Genomic DNA, 15,944 nt, shown 5'->3' with positions numbered 1-15,944 from the left:
AGGCATTGTAACACGATGGCGCAGTGGTTAGCACTGCAGCCTTGCAGCGCTGGGGTCCTGGGTTCAAATCCCACCAAGGACAACATCTGCAAGGAGTTTGTATGTTCTCCCCGTGTTTGCGTGGGTTTCCTCCGGGTTCTCTGGTTTCCTCCCACTCTCCAAAGACATACTGATAGGGAATCTAGATTGTGAGCCCCGATGGGGACAGCGACGATAATGTATGTAAAGCGCTGCAGAATATGTTAGTGCTATATAAAAATAAAGATTATTATTATTAACATAAACTCAGCCATGCGTGCTAGACTGCTAACAGGCAAGACTTCCGTGTCCTAACCAAGAGGATGACTGACCATGCTCTCCTCCACCTCCTCCTCCCTGTCCTCAGGCCATCCACGCTGAACAGACGGTATGACAGTTGTGCAGGTAGTACCGTCTACAGAGCATGAAACTAGCTCCTGTTCTTCCTCATTGTCACCCAATTCACAAAGCGGCGTACTTTGACAAGCTGATCCGGCAGCTCCGGGTAGCTTTTTAGAAACTGCTGAACCACGAGGTTAAGCACATTGGCCAGGAATGGTACATGTGTGAGCTCGCCTCGCCTCAGAGCCACCATCAGGTTCCAGCCATTGTCACACATGACCATGCCTGGCTATAGCTCCAGCGGTGTCAGCCACAGATCTGCCTGCTCTTTCTGAACTTTCCACAACTCTTCAGCATTGTGCTAAGCATATTAGCTTCAGCACAACATATTGCCGCTTGGCCGAGGCAGTGCAGCAGTGCTTCCAGCTTGAGTCTTATGTGGTCATTTCAGAGATGGAGGCTGAAGGCTGGAGAGGAGGAGCAAGAGCTCTAAACTGTGGAGGCAACCCTGATTGACCTAGGGCCCGCAATCCTCGGCATCGGGAGGATGTGTTCCCTCCCAAGGTCCGACTGGGTCCCAGCTTCCACTTTGTTTACCCAGTGTGCCGTCAGCGAGATGTACCGTCCCTGCCCACAAGCACTTGTCCACGTGTCCGTGGTAAGGTGGACTTTCCCTGTAATTGCATTGTTGAGGGCACGGCTAATGTAAAAGGCAACAATTCGAGCTCAAGCAGTCATGAAATGTGGGAATTTATTAGTGTGGCCTCTGGGGCGTTGGCTGCGTATTTGCACTTGCCTTCCAAGGGCTGGGGTATGGACAACTGAACGCTGTGCTGGGACTAGGACGTGCTTGCTGATGGTGATAGTTGAGAGTGTGCAGCGACATGTGCAGGGCAGGAGGCATCTTCGCATGCACTATGGACAGGGGATTGGCTTGCATGCACAATAGCAGAAGTAGCAGTGGTGGCACCTGCAGACACTGTTCCTGGACCCTGGGGTTCGGCCCACAAAGTCGGGTTACTTTGCTGCCATGTGCCTGATCATGCTGGTGGTTGTCAGGCTGGTAGTTTTGCTACCCCTGCTGATGCTGGCCTGGCAGGTGGTGCAAATGGCCTTTTTGGGGTTACTGGCAGAGTCTTTAAAAAACAACCAGACTCCTGAAGACCTAACAGTTATACTGGCAACGTCCGTTGTGTTGGTGTTATGGGGAACGGTTGCCTGCCTCTGCCTCCCTCCCCCTGTGTGCTGCTGTCCTCTCTCTGCATGTCCTCCTGCCAGGTTGGGTCAGTTACTATAGCATCCACCACCTCATCTTCCACTTCCGCACCCTGGTCCTCCTCCTGACTTTCTGGCAATTGTGTCTCATCATCGTCCACCTCTTGTGACACTTTCCCACCGTCACCTTCGTATGACCGTGGCTGCTCAAATATTTGGGCATCGCTGCATGCGATCACCTCTTGCCTCGCTTCAAGTGGACCGGGTGAGAGGCTCGAATCTATAAATGGAAAAGTGAACAGCTCTTTGGAGTGTCCAAGTGTGGGATCTGTTGTCTCTGGGCGCTCGGCATGGTGGGAGGAAGGAGGATCAGGGTGAGGAACATGCGGTCCAGAATCACGGCTACTGAGACTTGACCGTGTGGAAGACAGGGTGGTGTGGTCATGGCTAAGTGACTGGAAGCATTATCTGCTATCCAACCAATAACCTTTTCACACTGCTCTGTGTTCAATAGTGGTCCCCTATTAATTAGGACAGGAAGGTCGAGCGAGAAGATGTGGGTGTTTGTTGTGGCACAAATTCAGCTTGCCCACGGCCTCGTCCTCTGCATGCTCCATCACCATCACGTCCAGTTCCCAGTCACTTGCCACTTGCCTTGCCCATTTTAAATGTAGGACAATATCTTCCACGCTTACTACAAATGGCTGAATTTCGAGCAAGCTTATATGTGATCCGTGTGACGGACAAACCACAGTTTTAAATAGCTGGCCTGTAGGTAACTCTTTTGAATAGCAAACCGGTGTCAATAATTTCATTGACAAACTGAAACAAAATTTTAATGGACGCCAGAATTGGCAATAATTTCAGCGCAATTATATGTGATCCGTGTGACGGACAAACCACAGTTTTAAATAGCTGGATTTTTAGTGCTGTAGTATGTAAAGGACCTGGCTGTATTCTGCAGTGCCAACAAGAAAATGGTGCAGAAAAAATGGTGTTCTCTAGATTTATTTTTAACCAAATAATCAGGATTAAGATAAAAAAAAATTACTCCTGGCCCCTCATACCTGGGGCTATTTCTACAAATATCAGTTAAAGCACCAGCAGACTGAACTGGAATGGACCCTCTTGCTATGTGCACTGCAGTCTGCTGTATACCCTGCCTGCCTGCCTAGCACTGATATCTCTGCAGCTGGATTAGTCCTCAGAGGGACTGTTAGTTGAGATGGATATGTGTCTCTAATATAGTCTGTTCTACCTAAAATAACTAGAAACAAGCCAATCTCTCCCTAGCTCAGCAGCACCTCTCCCTACACTGTCTGATTCCGGAGTGACTGTGACGAGCATGGCGGTGCCAGGTCTGATATAGACCTGATGATGCCGTGCGACCAGCCAATCACTGAAATGCCACAACCAACATGGCTGCGGCATTACAGTGTGTGACAGACAATCCCTGCATGTTGATTAGTGCTTTCTGTGATCTGCTCTGTAAAGAGCGCCAAACATGCAGGGAGGGGACCCGAGCTCCCGCCGAGCAACCCCGGAAATACTCTGTGAGCGCCGAGCATCTCGAGCAGTGAGATGCTCGGGCGAGCACTGAGCAGTTGCGAGCATGCTCGCTCATCACTAGTCATTATCCATTTGATTGACTGTCTACTTTCTGTCCCACTGGGCTATAACTTTGTACTTTGTTCAACCTTTCATTAACATGCGGAATATTGTTCCTCCTGTGTGGATTACCACCTCTTGTGTTCCTTTTTATAATATGGTGTTTTATCAATGTAATCAATAAAGTTATACCTTTTTAAAGAAACACTGCTCATTTTCCTCCTTCAATCATTTATTACAACATGTACAGACAAGGGCAGCAACCCATCATTCAATAAACTTCACAGTTCATTATTTTATTGAAGCTTAGGCACATTTGTTATCAAGGTTCAGGTAATACTGCATATGCCTGAGTAGTGGTTCTATTTTACTGGTGGATCTTACTGACATATTCCCTTTAAAGGGTATATGTCAACAGCTTTTGCCACCTAATTCGAGAGTAACATAATGTAGAGATAAATTCCCTGATTCCAGTGATGTATCACTTACTAGACTGCTTAGTGTAGTTTTCAGAAAATCACAGTCTTATCAGAGAGAGATATAGGAGATTAGAGGAGTACTAAGTCTGCGACTAAGTAGTCAAGCTTGGCAGATTTCTGTGTGTACTGTGTATAGGCAGAAAGCTTCCAATCATTGGTGTGGGTGGGGTTATACAAAGCTCTACATTTAGAGAACTGGTAGATCTGAAGCAGATAAAAGAGTGATTTTATCAAAATGACAGTAAGCAGCCCAGTAAGTGACACATCGCTGGAATCAGGTTCTCTGTCTCTATGTTATACTGCTATCAGTTGGGGTAGCAAAAACTTGGTGACAGATTCCCTTTAAATTTAAATGTTGTATTCTTAGTGGCAAACCAATCTGTGGCACACAGCATATAAGGCTGGTTCCTGTATGAGCCCTACTTTGTTGTCACATAAGAAAATACCAGAGGTTTAATAAAACCTCATTTTAATAGTTCAACATTGTAATAATTGTAGATGGCTACATGATTACTTCAAGACGCAAAATGTACTGTATTTTTTGGACTATACGAGGCACCGGACCATAAGATGCACCCCAAGTTTAAAGGAGGAAAATAGGGGAAAAAAAGAACTTTTAACCTGTCATCAGGATCAAGCATGTCAGGAGTCACAGGTTTAGCTTATAGTCTGAATGTCTGAATGTAGCTTATCGGGGATGGTGGTGGTGGAGCGGGGTCACAGGAGGAAGGGTCACATTTATATCATTTGACAGCAGGAGTAGGGCGATGGAAAAGAAAGCGGAGGGCACCACCTAAAACGATATAATATGATGCTCGACCCATCACATACAGAAACCCATGATCAAAATATATAAACAGAAAAAGCAGTATGCATAGACGGGGATCACCAAACCATATAAATCCTGAATAAATTTTATTAAACACTGAACTAGACAAACAGAGTTAAAAACATTTACAAAGCACAATGCTCAAACCACATAACCAGCCGCAACATAGATTTGTATTGGCTGAGCCTCAGAAAATGTCACCACCAGAAGAAAAGTGCAAAGTGGCTTAAACACTCTAAAGAGATATAACATGGTACATTTTATCCAAGTCAAAGTGTAACAGTGCAAGACAGAATCATACTCACACCATTGATCCCATTAGTATCTATGCTCTGTCCACTAGAAAATGACCTGTGGTAATGTCCGTCAGAGGAGTAGATCAGAAAACAAATTATTGCAATTTTTTCCCCATAGAAATAACAGGGTAAGCCATAGGTGACCGTGTGCAAATACACACCAGAGGCATGTCTAGTTCAGGGTTTAATAAAATGTATTCTGAATTTATATGGCTTGGTGATTCCCGTCTATGCATACTGCTTTTTCTGTTTATATATTTTGATCAGGACCTGGGCTTGGAGGGGAGTGTATCCAGGCGGTGTGAGGCAGGAGTGGAGTCCCTGCTGCGCACATTTATCTCCTGGTGGTCTTCAGTAAAATGGCGCATGCACAGATTGAGATCTTGGCTCCTCATTGAGCTGAGGTTGAAATCTGTGCCATTTTCCTGAAGCCCACCATGAAGTCAATGTGCCCAGCGGGGACTTTGCTTCTGCCTTACACCGCCAGGACACCCTCTCCTCCCAGCCCGCAGCATCGCCCCACTCCTGCCTCCACCTGCTTCCTCCAGTGATGACCCTGCTCCTGCCTCATCTGAACCTGCTGCACCCTCCCCCAGTAAGCTACATTCAGACTATAAGACGCACCCCCATTTTCCTTCCAAATTTGAAGGAAAAAAGTGCGTCTTATAGTCCGAAAATATGGTATATACAGTACGTTTTCATTAATATAAAGTAATTAAACAGAATGGCAGATAGAATAGATGGGAGACTCCGATTAGGAATATGTCTAAGGTCCAAGTGAATGATTGAACCATTACAGTCATATGAAAAAGTTTGGGCACCCCTATTAATCTTAAGCTTAATGTTTTATAAAAATTGGTGTTTTTGCAACAGCTATTTCAGTTTGATATATGTAATAACTGTTGGACACAGTAATGTTTCTGCCTTGAAATGAGGTTTATTGTACTAACAGAAAATGTGCAATCTGCATTCAAACAAAATTTGAAAGGTGCATAAGTATGGGCACCCTTATCATTTTCTTGTTTTAAATACTCCTACCTACTTTTTACTGACTTACTAAAGCACTTTTTTTGGTTTTGTAACCTCATGGAGCTTTGAACTTTATAGCCAGGTGTATGCAATCATGAGAAAAGCTACTTAAAGTGGCCACTTGCAAGTTGTTCTACTGTTTGAATCTCCTCTGAAGAGTGGCATCATGTGCTCCTCAAAACAACTGTCAAATGATCTGAAAACAAAGATTATTCAACATAATTGTTCAGGGGAAGCATACAAAAAGCTGTCTCAGAGATTTAACCTGTCAGTTTCCACTGTGAGGAACATAGTAAGGAAATGGAAGAACACAGGGACAGTTCTTGTTAAGGCCAGAAGTGGCAGGCCAAGAAAAACATCAGAAAGGCAGAGAAGAAGAATGGTGAGATCAGTCAAGGACAATCCTCAGACCACCTCCAGAGAGCTGCAGCATCAACTTGCTGCAGATGGTGTCACTGTGCATCGGTCAACTATACAAGGCACTTTGCACAAGGAGAAGCTGTATGGGAGAGTGATGCGAAAGAAGCCGTTTCTGCAAGCACGCCACAAACAGAGTTGGCTGAGGTATGCAAAAGCACATTTGGAGAAGCCAATTTCTTTTTGGAAGAAGGTCCTGTGGACTGATGAAATCAAGATTGAGTTATTTGGTCATACAAAAAGGCGTTATGCATGGTGGCAAAAAAACACAGCATTCCAAGAAAAACACTTGCTACCCACAGTAAAATTTGGTGGAGGTTCCATCATGCTTTGGGGCTGTGTGGTCAATGCTGGCACTGGGAATCTTGTTAAAGTTGAGGGACGCATGGATTCCACTCAGTATCAGCAGATTCTTGACAATAGTGTTCAAGAATCAGTGATAAATATGAAGTTACAAAGTGGATGGATCTTTCAGCAAGACAATGATCCAAAACACCGCTCCAAATCTACTCAGGCATTCATGCAGAGGAACAACTACAATGTTCTGGAATGGCCATCCCAGTCCCCAGACCTGAATATCATTGAACATCTGTGGGATCATTTGAAGAGGGCTGTCCATGCTCGACGACCATCAAACTTAACTGAACTGGAATTGTTTTGTAAAGAGGAATGGTCAAAAATACCTTCATCCAGGATCCAGGAACTCATTAAAAGCTACAGGAAGCGACTAGAGGCTGTTATTTTTGCAAAAGGAGGATCTACTAACTATTAATGTCACTTTTCTGGTGAGGTGCCCATACTTATGCACCTGTCAAATTTTGTTTGAATGCAGATTGCACATTTTCTGTTAGTACAATGAACCTCATTTCAAGGCAGAAACATTACTGTATCCAACAGTTATTACATATATCAAACTGAAATAGCTGTTGCAAAAACACCAATTTTTATAGAACATTAAGCTTAAGATTAATAGGGGTGCCCAAACTTTTTCATATGACTGTAGCTCACAGATTGGGGACTTGGACTTCTGAAGACCATATGTTACTTTAGCAGTATTGAAAAAATAACCCAAGTTCGCACATGAGTACATTGATGGTGAATGGGATCACCTAAAGATTTGGCAGGATGGATAAGGCACAAAAACTATCAACTATGGAAGATCCAAAAGAAATCCTAAAAACTGTTGTCAAGCCAATAAAAAATCTCCTGGCTACTAGGTACAAGGTGATCTGTATCTCCCATATGTGGTCCTGCAGAGTTTGTGGAGGACATGAGCCATGATTCCTGAATTGTGTCACCAGATTTCATAATACAAATTGTATACATTATTAAATAGACCTTTTGGACCTAATGGGGCTGGAGTACTTGTCTTGAAAATCCACATGAGAATGGCTATATAATTCTGAAAGTAAAATGTTAATATTACACAGGGAGACATTCAAAAAAAGGATTATTTAGTCACCCACTGAGTTAAATTTTAACAGTAATTATGCCAGCCTCATCAGGTCTTAGAGGTCTATTTAATAATGTATGCAGTTTTTATTGTGAGATCTGGTAACAGATCGGCTCTAAGCTCTCGTGATGTCCAAACATTTCAACTTGTCTGAAATTTCCAGTGAAATGACTAACAGAGAGACCTTCTGCTATCTGAATATTGGAACTGCATGAAAACATGTCATTTCTGGAACTCACCATGGATCCAATCCAATGACACCTCCCTACCTCACAGAATAACGTAGATGTTCAAGTTTTGACAAAAAGATTCATGGTTAAATCATAGAGGAAATACAGAGTTTCTGAAAAATAAACAACAGCACTCAAGTATCAAAAAGAGATTTATTATTTAGAAAATCAGCATCTTCAATTAAAACGTGATGTTCTTTTTCAACCATAACAACTCTGTTACTACATGAACGGAAGGGGAAAAGCAGAGCCCAGCACAAATCGTGATACCTCAGATGGAAAACTGGAGGAAGAGATGAGTACTCATTGAAGTTTATAGAAGTGTCAGTATTTTAATTCATTGTCTGAGTGGCAGATGAACCTTCCTTAATTCATAAAACTCATCATCAAATGATTTAGTGCTAAGTTAAAAAAAAATGTCCTGTCATTAAAGGGAATCTGTCAGCAGGTATTTCATCTGAGAGATGCATGATGTAGTGGCAAAGACCCTGATTCCAGTGATGTGTCACTTAGTGGGCTGTGTGTTGTAGTTTTGATAAAATCAGTGTTTTATCAGCAGAAGATTATCATTACAGGACTAGGTGTCTTGTGCTATGTAGTCCTCCTACTCTTTGTAACCCTGCACCCAACAATGATTGGCAGCTTTCTGCCAATGTAAAATGTACACAGAAAGCTGCCAATCATTGGTGTGTGTTATTCAGAGCTCAGCATTCAGAGAACTGGTAGATCTACCACAAATAAAACTGTGGTTTCATCAAAACTGCAGCAAGCAGCCCAGTAAATAACATGTTGCTGGCGGCCTAGTTTATAACTTGAGTATAGGTGACTGTTTCTTGAAAACAAATATAAAGCTACCAATTGAGCTAGCCAGTGTGCCAATATCTCCTATAAAATACATAATATACACATTCACACCATTTGGATCCCTGATATTTTCTACATGAAGTTACATATCCTCTAGTTTTACAGGAAAATAAGGTTTTACTCTTACACAGAAAATGTTTGTGTTCGGTGAGCGGCCTTTCTATAAAATGCTAGACTTTGGCCTCCTTCTCACATCTATTCCTGGAATATTTCCTGTAGTGTACATTAAAAAGGTTGACCATTACTTTTTCATTGATCAATGTCTGATCAGTCAGGATTCGAGACCCGGCACCTCTCTGATCAGCTGTTCTCGGTGTCGGCAGCGGAGACTGCTGGCTGGAACTGCTCCATCTTTTGATAGTGGCCACCGAAGGGTACTACACATCTGTGGAGCCCTGCAAAGTCAGGAGTCACAAAGGTCTGAGAAATCTGAAGGTGTGAGAAGCCAGCTCTTCAGCCATTCTTACACACACACACATGTAATTAGTGTAAGGGCTATTGTGAAGTCTGGTGGGTAGCAGCCCCCACAGGAGAACTACTAAGCCCAGGAGAAGCAACCCTGTGTCCCTGGGATTGGGTGGTGCTGGAGGCCAGCCAGTGCCTTTGCTGTGGTCGTTGTCAGGACTCCAGCGAAAAATGTGCATCCACATAGGACATGGTGTCCTTCGTGGTTCAAGAAGTGCCCAACTGCCAGACGACGTCAGCTAGGGATCAGACGAGGGGTGTCTATGGAGGATCCTTAGTTGTCAGCGGTGGGACGAGAGCCTGATGTGCCGTGGATGCCAAGGTCTAGGCTGAGGGGAGAAGTTTTAGTGCACTATATGCAGCAGGTGTGAGGAGAGCTGCTACACATTGCTGGAAAAGAGCCTGGTCATCACACCATGAGGGGCTGTTGGCTCAGTGTACTGAATAACTGTGGAAAACTGTAACCATCATCATCATCATTAACTGCTCCAGTAAAAGCGAGTTTTCTTCCTGTTGTACCTGAAGTCTGGACATTGCTTCTTGAGACAGGCTGATCCTGCATCCCTTCCACAACTTCTCCCATTTTATTCTGTTGAGGATGTCCTGCCGGCCGGCGAGATCACCGTGACGTTGGCCGCCATTACGTCCTGGCTCGGTGAAGGCCAACCCAGATACATCCACCTCCTATTGATTTGAGAATGCTGATCGGCAGGGGTGCCGGTTGTTGGACTCCGACTAATCAGATATTGATGACCAATCCTAAGGATAGGTCATCAATGCAAAAGTAGTGGATAACTTCTTTAAATGTAGACTGTGATGGATGCATAATAGTGGAACTATTGTTCCGAAATGTCATATGGGTTTATAGAGTAGCAGGGAGCATGTGTGACCACCCCTCCATTTACATCAAAGGCCCTATGTGGAAGTGATAGTGAGCACATGTTACCACCACTCTCTAAAGGAGTGGTGGTCATGCAAAGGCAAAACCATTTTATTCACATAGGGAACTTCAGGACCCCATTCTCATGATCCCAGTTGCCCCAGCAGTCAGATCCTCAATGATCATGCATTTATTATCTATCCTTCGAAATTGGTGACAGCAATTCTATATGGGTTTATCCTTTCAAGTGGTACTCTTTTCATAGAACTATTAAATATGGAATAGCATAGTCTATGGGCAAGCACTCATTAAGACTAGTGTTGGGCATGACAGCCTTAATGGGGTGTTCTCGAGTTTGAACATTGTTTCCTATCCATAGGATAGGGGATACCCATCTGGTCACTGGGGTTCTGACCACCATGGCCCACACTGACCCTGATAACCGGAGCTTTTATTTATTCTCAATGAGAGTGCCGGAGATTTCTGAGCGCTGCGTTTGGCTGATCTTCGGCACTCCCATTAGAATGAATAGAGTGGCAGCAGTACACATGATTGACCTCCGCTCCTCAGAGCCCGTGTTCTCTAGATCGCTGGGGGCCACAGCAGTCAGACCCTCAGAGATCAGAAAGTTGAGAATATGCCTTTAATGAGACACTACTGAAATAAGAAGTCCATCGTAGAACTGCTGTGTGCCTCTGTGAGGTATATTACTCCAGAGTACTGTTATGATCTGCAACAAGAACTAAGGAAAGATAGGGGAAAGCTGTCCCTACAGTAAGAATAAGCTGAATCCCTATGATGTAGCGGGCTGTCTGTTCCTAGTGAACAGACCCGCCTTCGTCCTCGGCTAGTCTGAACGAAGACCTATAGAATTAAGGGAGGGGTCCCTAAAAGAACTAAGGACTGGGACAAAAATGGGACACCTCCTAAACAGAAGTTGTTGTAGAACACAAAAGACAAACTGACAAAATGTTCTAGAGGTCCCAGAGGACCAAGCGAACTGACAGAGATAGGCACCGAAGCACCAGGCTAGCAAGACAGTCAAACAACACTGAAGTCCAGCAAAGCCGGAAGGGCGGAGCTGGAATATATAGGCAGATGGCCACGTGACCGCAAAACACAAGATAGAAAAAACTAACGGGAGGGTTCTAACAGTACCCCCTCTTTTATGAGGATCCTCCGGATCCTCCAGGCCCATCCGGAAACGTCCTGTGGAAAGCTTTAACAAGCCTAGGAGCAGAGACATCATCCGTCCTTACCGAGGAGTTGTCTTCAGAACCGAAACCCTTCCATAAGACAAGATACTGTAATCTCCCCCTATGCCAGAATTCAAGATACGCAAAATTTCATACTCGCCGTCTTCCACCACAGGAGGAACTGTGACAGTGACATCCCTATCAGATACGTCAGCCTTTTTCAACAAGGAAACATGAAACACAGGATTAATCTTCCAGGAAGTAGGGACATCCAACCTAACAGCAGACTGGTTAACAACCTGAAACACTTTAAATGGACCCACAAACTTAGGACCCAGTTTTTTAGAGGGAATCCTCAACCGCAGGTTCTTCGAGGACAACCAAACCATGTCACCCACAGTAAACCTCTTTACGTTTCCTGTCAAAATACTTCTTGGACTTCTTGTTAGCCTCTTGAAGGTTACAACGTACATTAGTCCAAACTCTCTCCAAATCACCGGAAAAATTCTCCTCCTCCGGCACAGCCGACCCCAATTTGGAGAGCGAACCCAAAGACGGATTTCTCCCAGTACAACAAAAAAAGGAGAACAACCAGCAGAGGAGGATGTATGATTGTTAAGAGCAAATTCTGCGAGAGGCAGAAACTCCGACCACACCTCTTGATTGTCCACCACAAAACAACTCAAAAACTGCTCAACATCCTGGTTCTTTCTTTCAGTCTGTCCATTAGACTCCGGATGATAACCAGACGAAAATGACAAATGGACTCCCAACCTGTCACAAAAAGCATGCCAAAAGCGAGCCACAAACTGAGGTCCTCTATCAGAAACAATATCCGTGGGAGCGCCATGGAGCTTGACAATCTCCTTAACAAACGCCTTAGCGAGAGTCTTGGCGCAGGGCAACTTAATGAATGGATCAAAATGACACATCTTACTAAAACGGTCCACGACCACCCAGATGACAGTAAAACCCTCGAACACAGGAAGATCAATAATAAAATCCATAGAGAGATACATCCAAGGTGCACTAGGAACCTCCAGAGGGCAAAGCAACCCCGCAGCAGGAGTATGTGAAGCCTTTGACCTAGTACACTGACGCACCCACTTGATGACTTCCTTCTGCCATCCAGGCCACCAAAAACTGCGACTGATCAGTCTCTTAGTCTCCGAAATTCCGGGATGACCTGCCAACAGAGACTCATGACACTCCACAAACAAATCTCTCCTAAAGGCTCTAGGCACGAACAACCTCCCATGGGAAGTGTTAGATGGAGCATCATCTTGAGCTTTCAGAATCCCATTCTCCAAAACGGAGTCCAAAGCCGCCACCACAACTCCTTTCTGTAAAATGCTCTCTTCCTCCTCGGCACCGACCGTAGGAGAGAAGCTGCGAGATAAAGCATCGGCTTTAACATTCTTAGTACCAGGGATATAGGTAACAGAAAAATGAAACCGAGAAAAAAAAAGTGCCCACCTAGCTTTACGGGCATTCAAGCGCTTGGCAGTACCAGATAGATCAAATTCTTATGATCTGTGAAAACCTGAATAGGAAATCTAGCGTCTTCCAAAAAATGATGCCAATGTTCAAACACGAGTTTAATAGCCAGCTACTCCCGATTTCCAACATCATAATTCAGTTTGGTTTCCGAAAATTTTTTAGAAAAGAAGGAACAAGGATGTACTCCACCCTTGTTCTCCTGAGACAAAACTGCTCCGACCCCCACCGATGAAGCATCAACCTCGACCAAAAAAGGCTTGGTCTCATCAGGCTGCATAAGGATAGGGGCAAAACTGAACCTCTCTATGAGATACTCAAATGCTTCAATGGCCTCAGTAGTCCACCGGACCATATTCGCACCTTTCCTGGTGAGATCGGTTAGAGGTTTAACAATTACAGAAAAATTCTTAATGAATTTCCTGTAATAATAAGCAAAACCCCAAAATCTCTGTATAGATTTCAAACCTATAGACCTAGGCCATTCCTGCACAGCCTGAACCTTCACAGGGTCCATCTCAAAGCCCTCGCTGGAGACAATGTAGCCCAAAAAGCTAATTTTCTGCACAGCGAACTCACATTTCTCCAGCTTAGCAAAGAGTGAATTATCACCCAATAACTGCAAAACTTCACGTACACTCTGCCAATGGGACTCCAGATCTGGTGAATAAATCAAAATATCATCCAAATACACAACCAAATTCTTACCAATCAGAGGTCTCAGGATGTCATTAATAAGGTTCTGAAAAAATGCAGGTGCATTGGTAAGACCAAAAGGCATCACCAGATTCTCAAAATGACCTACCGGAGTGTTAAAAGCAGTTTTCCATTCATCGCCCTCCTTCACACGTAACAAATTGTATGCCCCCCGGAGATCAGTTTTGGAGAACCATTTGGCTCCCACTAACTGGTTAAACAAGTCAGGAATTAACGGTAATGGGTAGGAATTGCGTACGGTAATCTTATTAATTTCACGAAAATCCAGACATGGACGTAAACCCCCGTCATTTTTTTTAACAAAGAAGAATCCAACTGCCACAGGCGACTTAGAAGGTCTAATGTGACCAGCAGCCAGGCTAGTCTGTATGTACTCCTCCAAGGCCTTTCTTTCAGGGATAGTCAGATTAAACAAGCATCTTTTCGGAAGAGTAGCACCCGGAACAAGCTCAATGGCGCAATCATAATCCCTAGGAGGAGGTAAAATTTGCGACTCCTCCTCCGAAAAAACCCTCAAAAAATCTTGAATAGGTACAGGTAATTCCACTTTTTCCACAGCCGCAATGCGACCATTACAACATTTATCATAGCACTTCGGACTCCAAGACTTAATCACATTAGTAGACCAGTCCAATAAAGGATTGTGCAGTTTTAACCAAAGCAATCCTAGAGCAACTGGAGAGGGTAAATTATCCAAAACAACCAAGTCCAAAATTTCTTGGTGAACTCCATTGATAATGAGAGGAAATGCAGCAGTCTTGTGAGTAATACATTTAAAAGGAGTGTTATCAATTGCAACCACAGAAATAGGTGATGACAAAGGTTTGGATTTCAATTTAAGGTTTTCCAAAAACCCTTTATCAATCACATTAAGTGTTGAACCACAATCCACAAATACCTGAAATTCAATCAAATCTCCCTGCAGAGTAGTACTCCCAGAAAGAAATTCTCCTGCAGAGCGTAAACAAGCTATACGGGCGTAACTGACCTTTTTTTTTCATTACTTAAACGACGCTCACAATACTTAATCAAATGGTCACCTTTACCACAATAAAGACACAATCCCTCAGCGAATCTCCGGTCTTTTTCCTGAGAGCGGAGAGACATCCCCCAACCTCCATCGGTTCCCCACCGTCAGAGCAGATTTTCTGGGGACTAGGACCTGACATTACAGGAGTCTTTACCTCATTGAGCCTGCACCTCAGTCTCCTGTCTATACGAAGAGCTAACTGCATAGCTTCCTGCAGAGTCTCAGGTGCAGGGAATGCAATTAGCAAATCCTTAACCCTTTCACTCAGACCAGCAAGAAATAAACATCTCAGCACCGAATCATTCCACTTAACTTTTGAAGCCCATTTCTGAAGTGTGTGAAATCATTTTCAACATCATCAGACCCCTGATTCAAACGTCTAAGTTCTGATTCAGCAGATGAGATTCGATCAGGATCGCCATATAATAGCCCCATAGCAGAAAAAAATTCTTCAACAGAACTTAAACACAGATCATTAGGCTGGAGAGAAAAGGCCCAACCCTGTGGTTCTTTGTGCAAAAGTGACATAATAAAACCAATGCGCTGTGATTCATTCCCAGAGGATCTTGGACTCAAACGACAATATAACAAACAAGCATTTTTAAAGAAAAAATAATTTTGCTGTTTACCATAAAAAACATTAAGCAGTTCTACCTTGGGTTCGACAAAATGCACTCCAGGACAGCTACTCACGTGTTGCTGAAGCTCGGCCACCTCCAGAGACAATCCCTGCAGGTGTTGAGCCAACTCCTGGACGGAAACCATACTGATCCCCAAATTTCTTTCCTTTTAGTTTTTTTTTTGGGCTGGACTTACTGTTATGATCTGCAACAAGAACTAAGGAAAGATAGGGGAAAGCTGTCCCTACAGTAAGACTAAGCTGAATCCCTACGATGTAGCGGGCTGCCTGTTCCTAGTGAACAGACCCGCCTTCGTCCTCGGCTAGTCTGAACGAAGACCTATAGAATTAAGGGAGGGGTCCCTAAAAGAACTAAGGACTGAGACAAAAATGGGACACCTCCTAAACAGAAGTTGTTGTAGAACACAAAAGACAAACTGACAAAAAGTACTAGAGGTCCCAGAGGACCAAGCGAACTGACAGAGATAGGCACCGAAGCACCAGGCTAGCAAGACAGTCAAACAACACTGAAGTCCATATATTATACCACAAAAAAGTCCACATCATATAGAGCGTATTAAACCATAGTGGAAGGACTTATGGATAATCATGGAGTGGGCATCGCAAACTAAGCAAGAAAGAGATGTATGAAAAAACATACTACGTAAAATCCCACAATATGAATCAAAAAGTATGAAAAATAGAAATCTTTATTAAATTTGTATATTAGTAAAAATTCATGAAATACATACAGAGTATG

Source organism: Phyllobates terribilis, unplaced genomic scaffold, assembly GCF_046119375.1.
Source record: "Phyllobates terribilis strain yellow unplaced genomic scaffold, ASM4611937v1 Scaffold_13__5_contigs__length_258822181, whole genome shotgun sequence".
NCBI lineage: Eukaryota > Metazoa > Chordata > Amphibia > Anura > Dendrobatidae > Phyllobates > Phyllobates terribilis.
Note: the sequence above shows the minus strand (reverse complement) of the source record.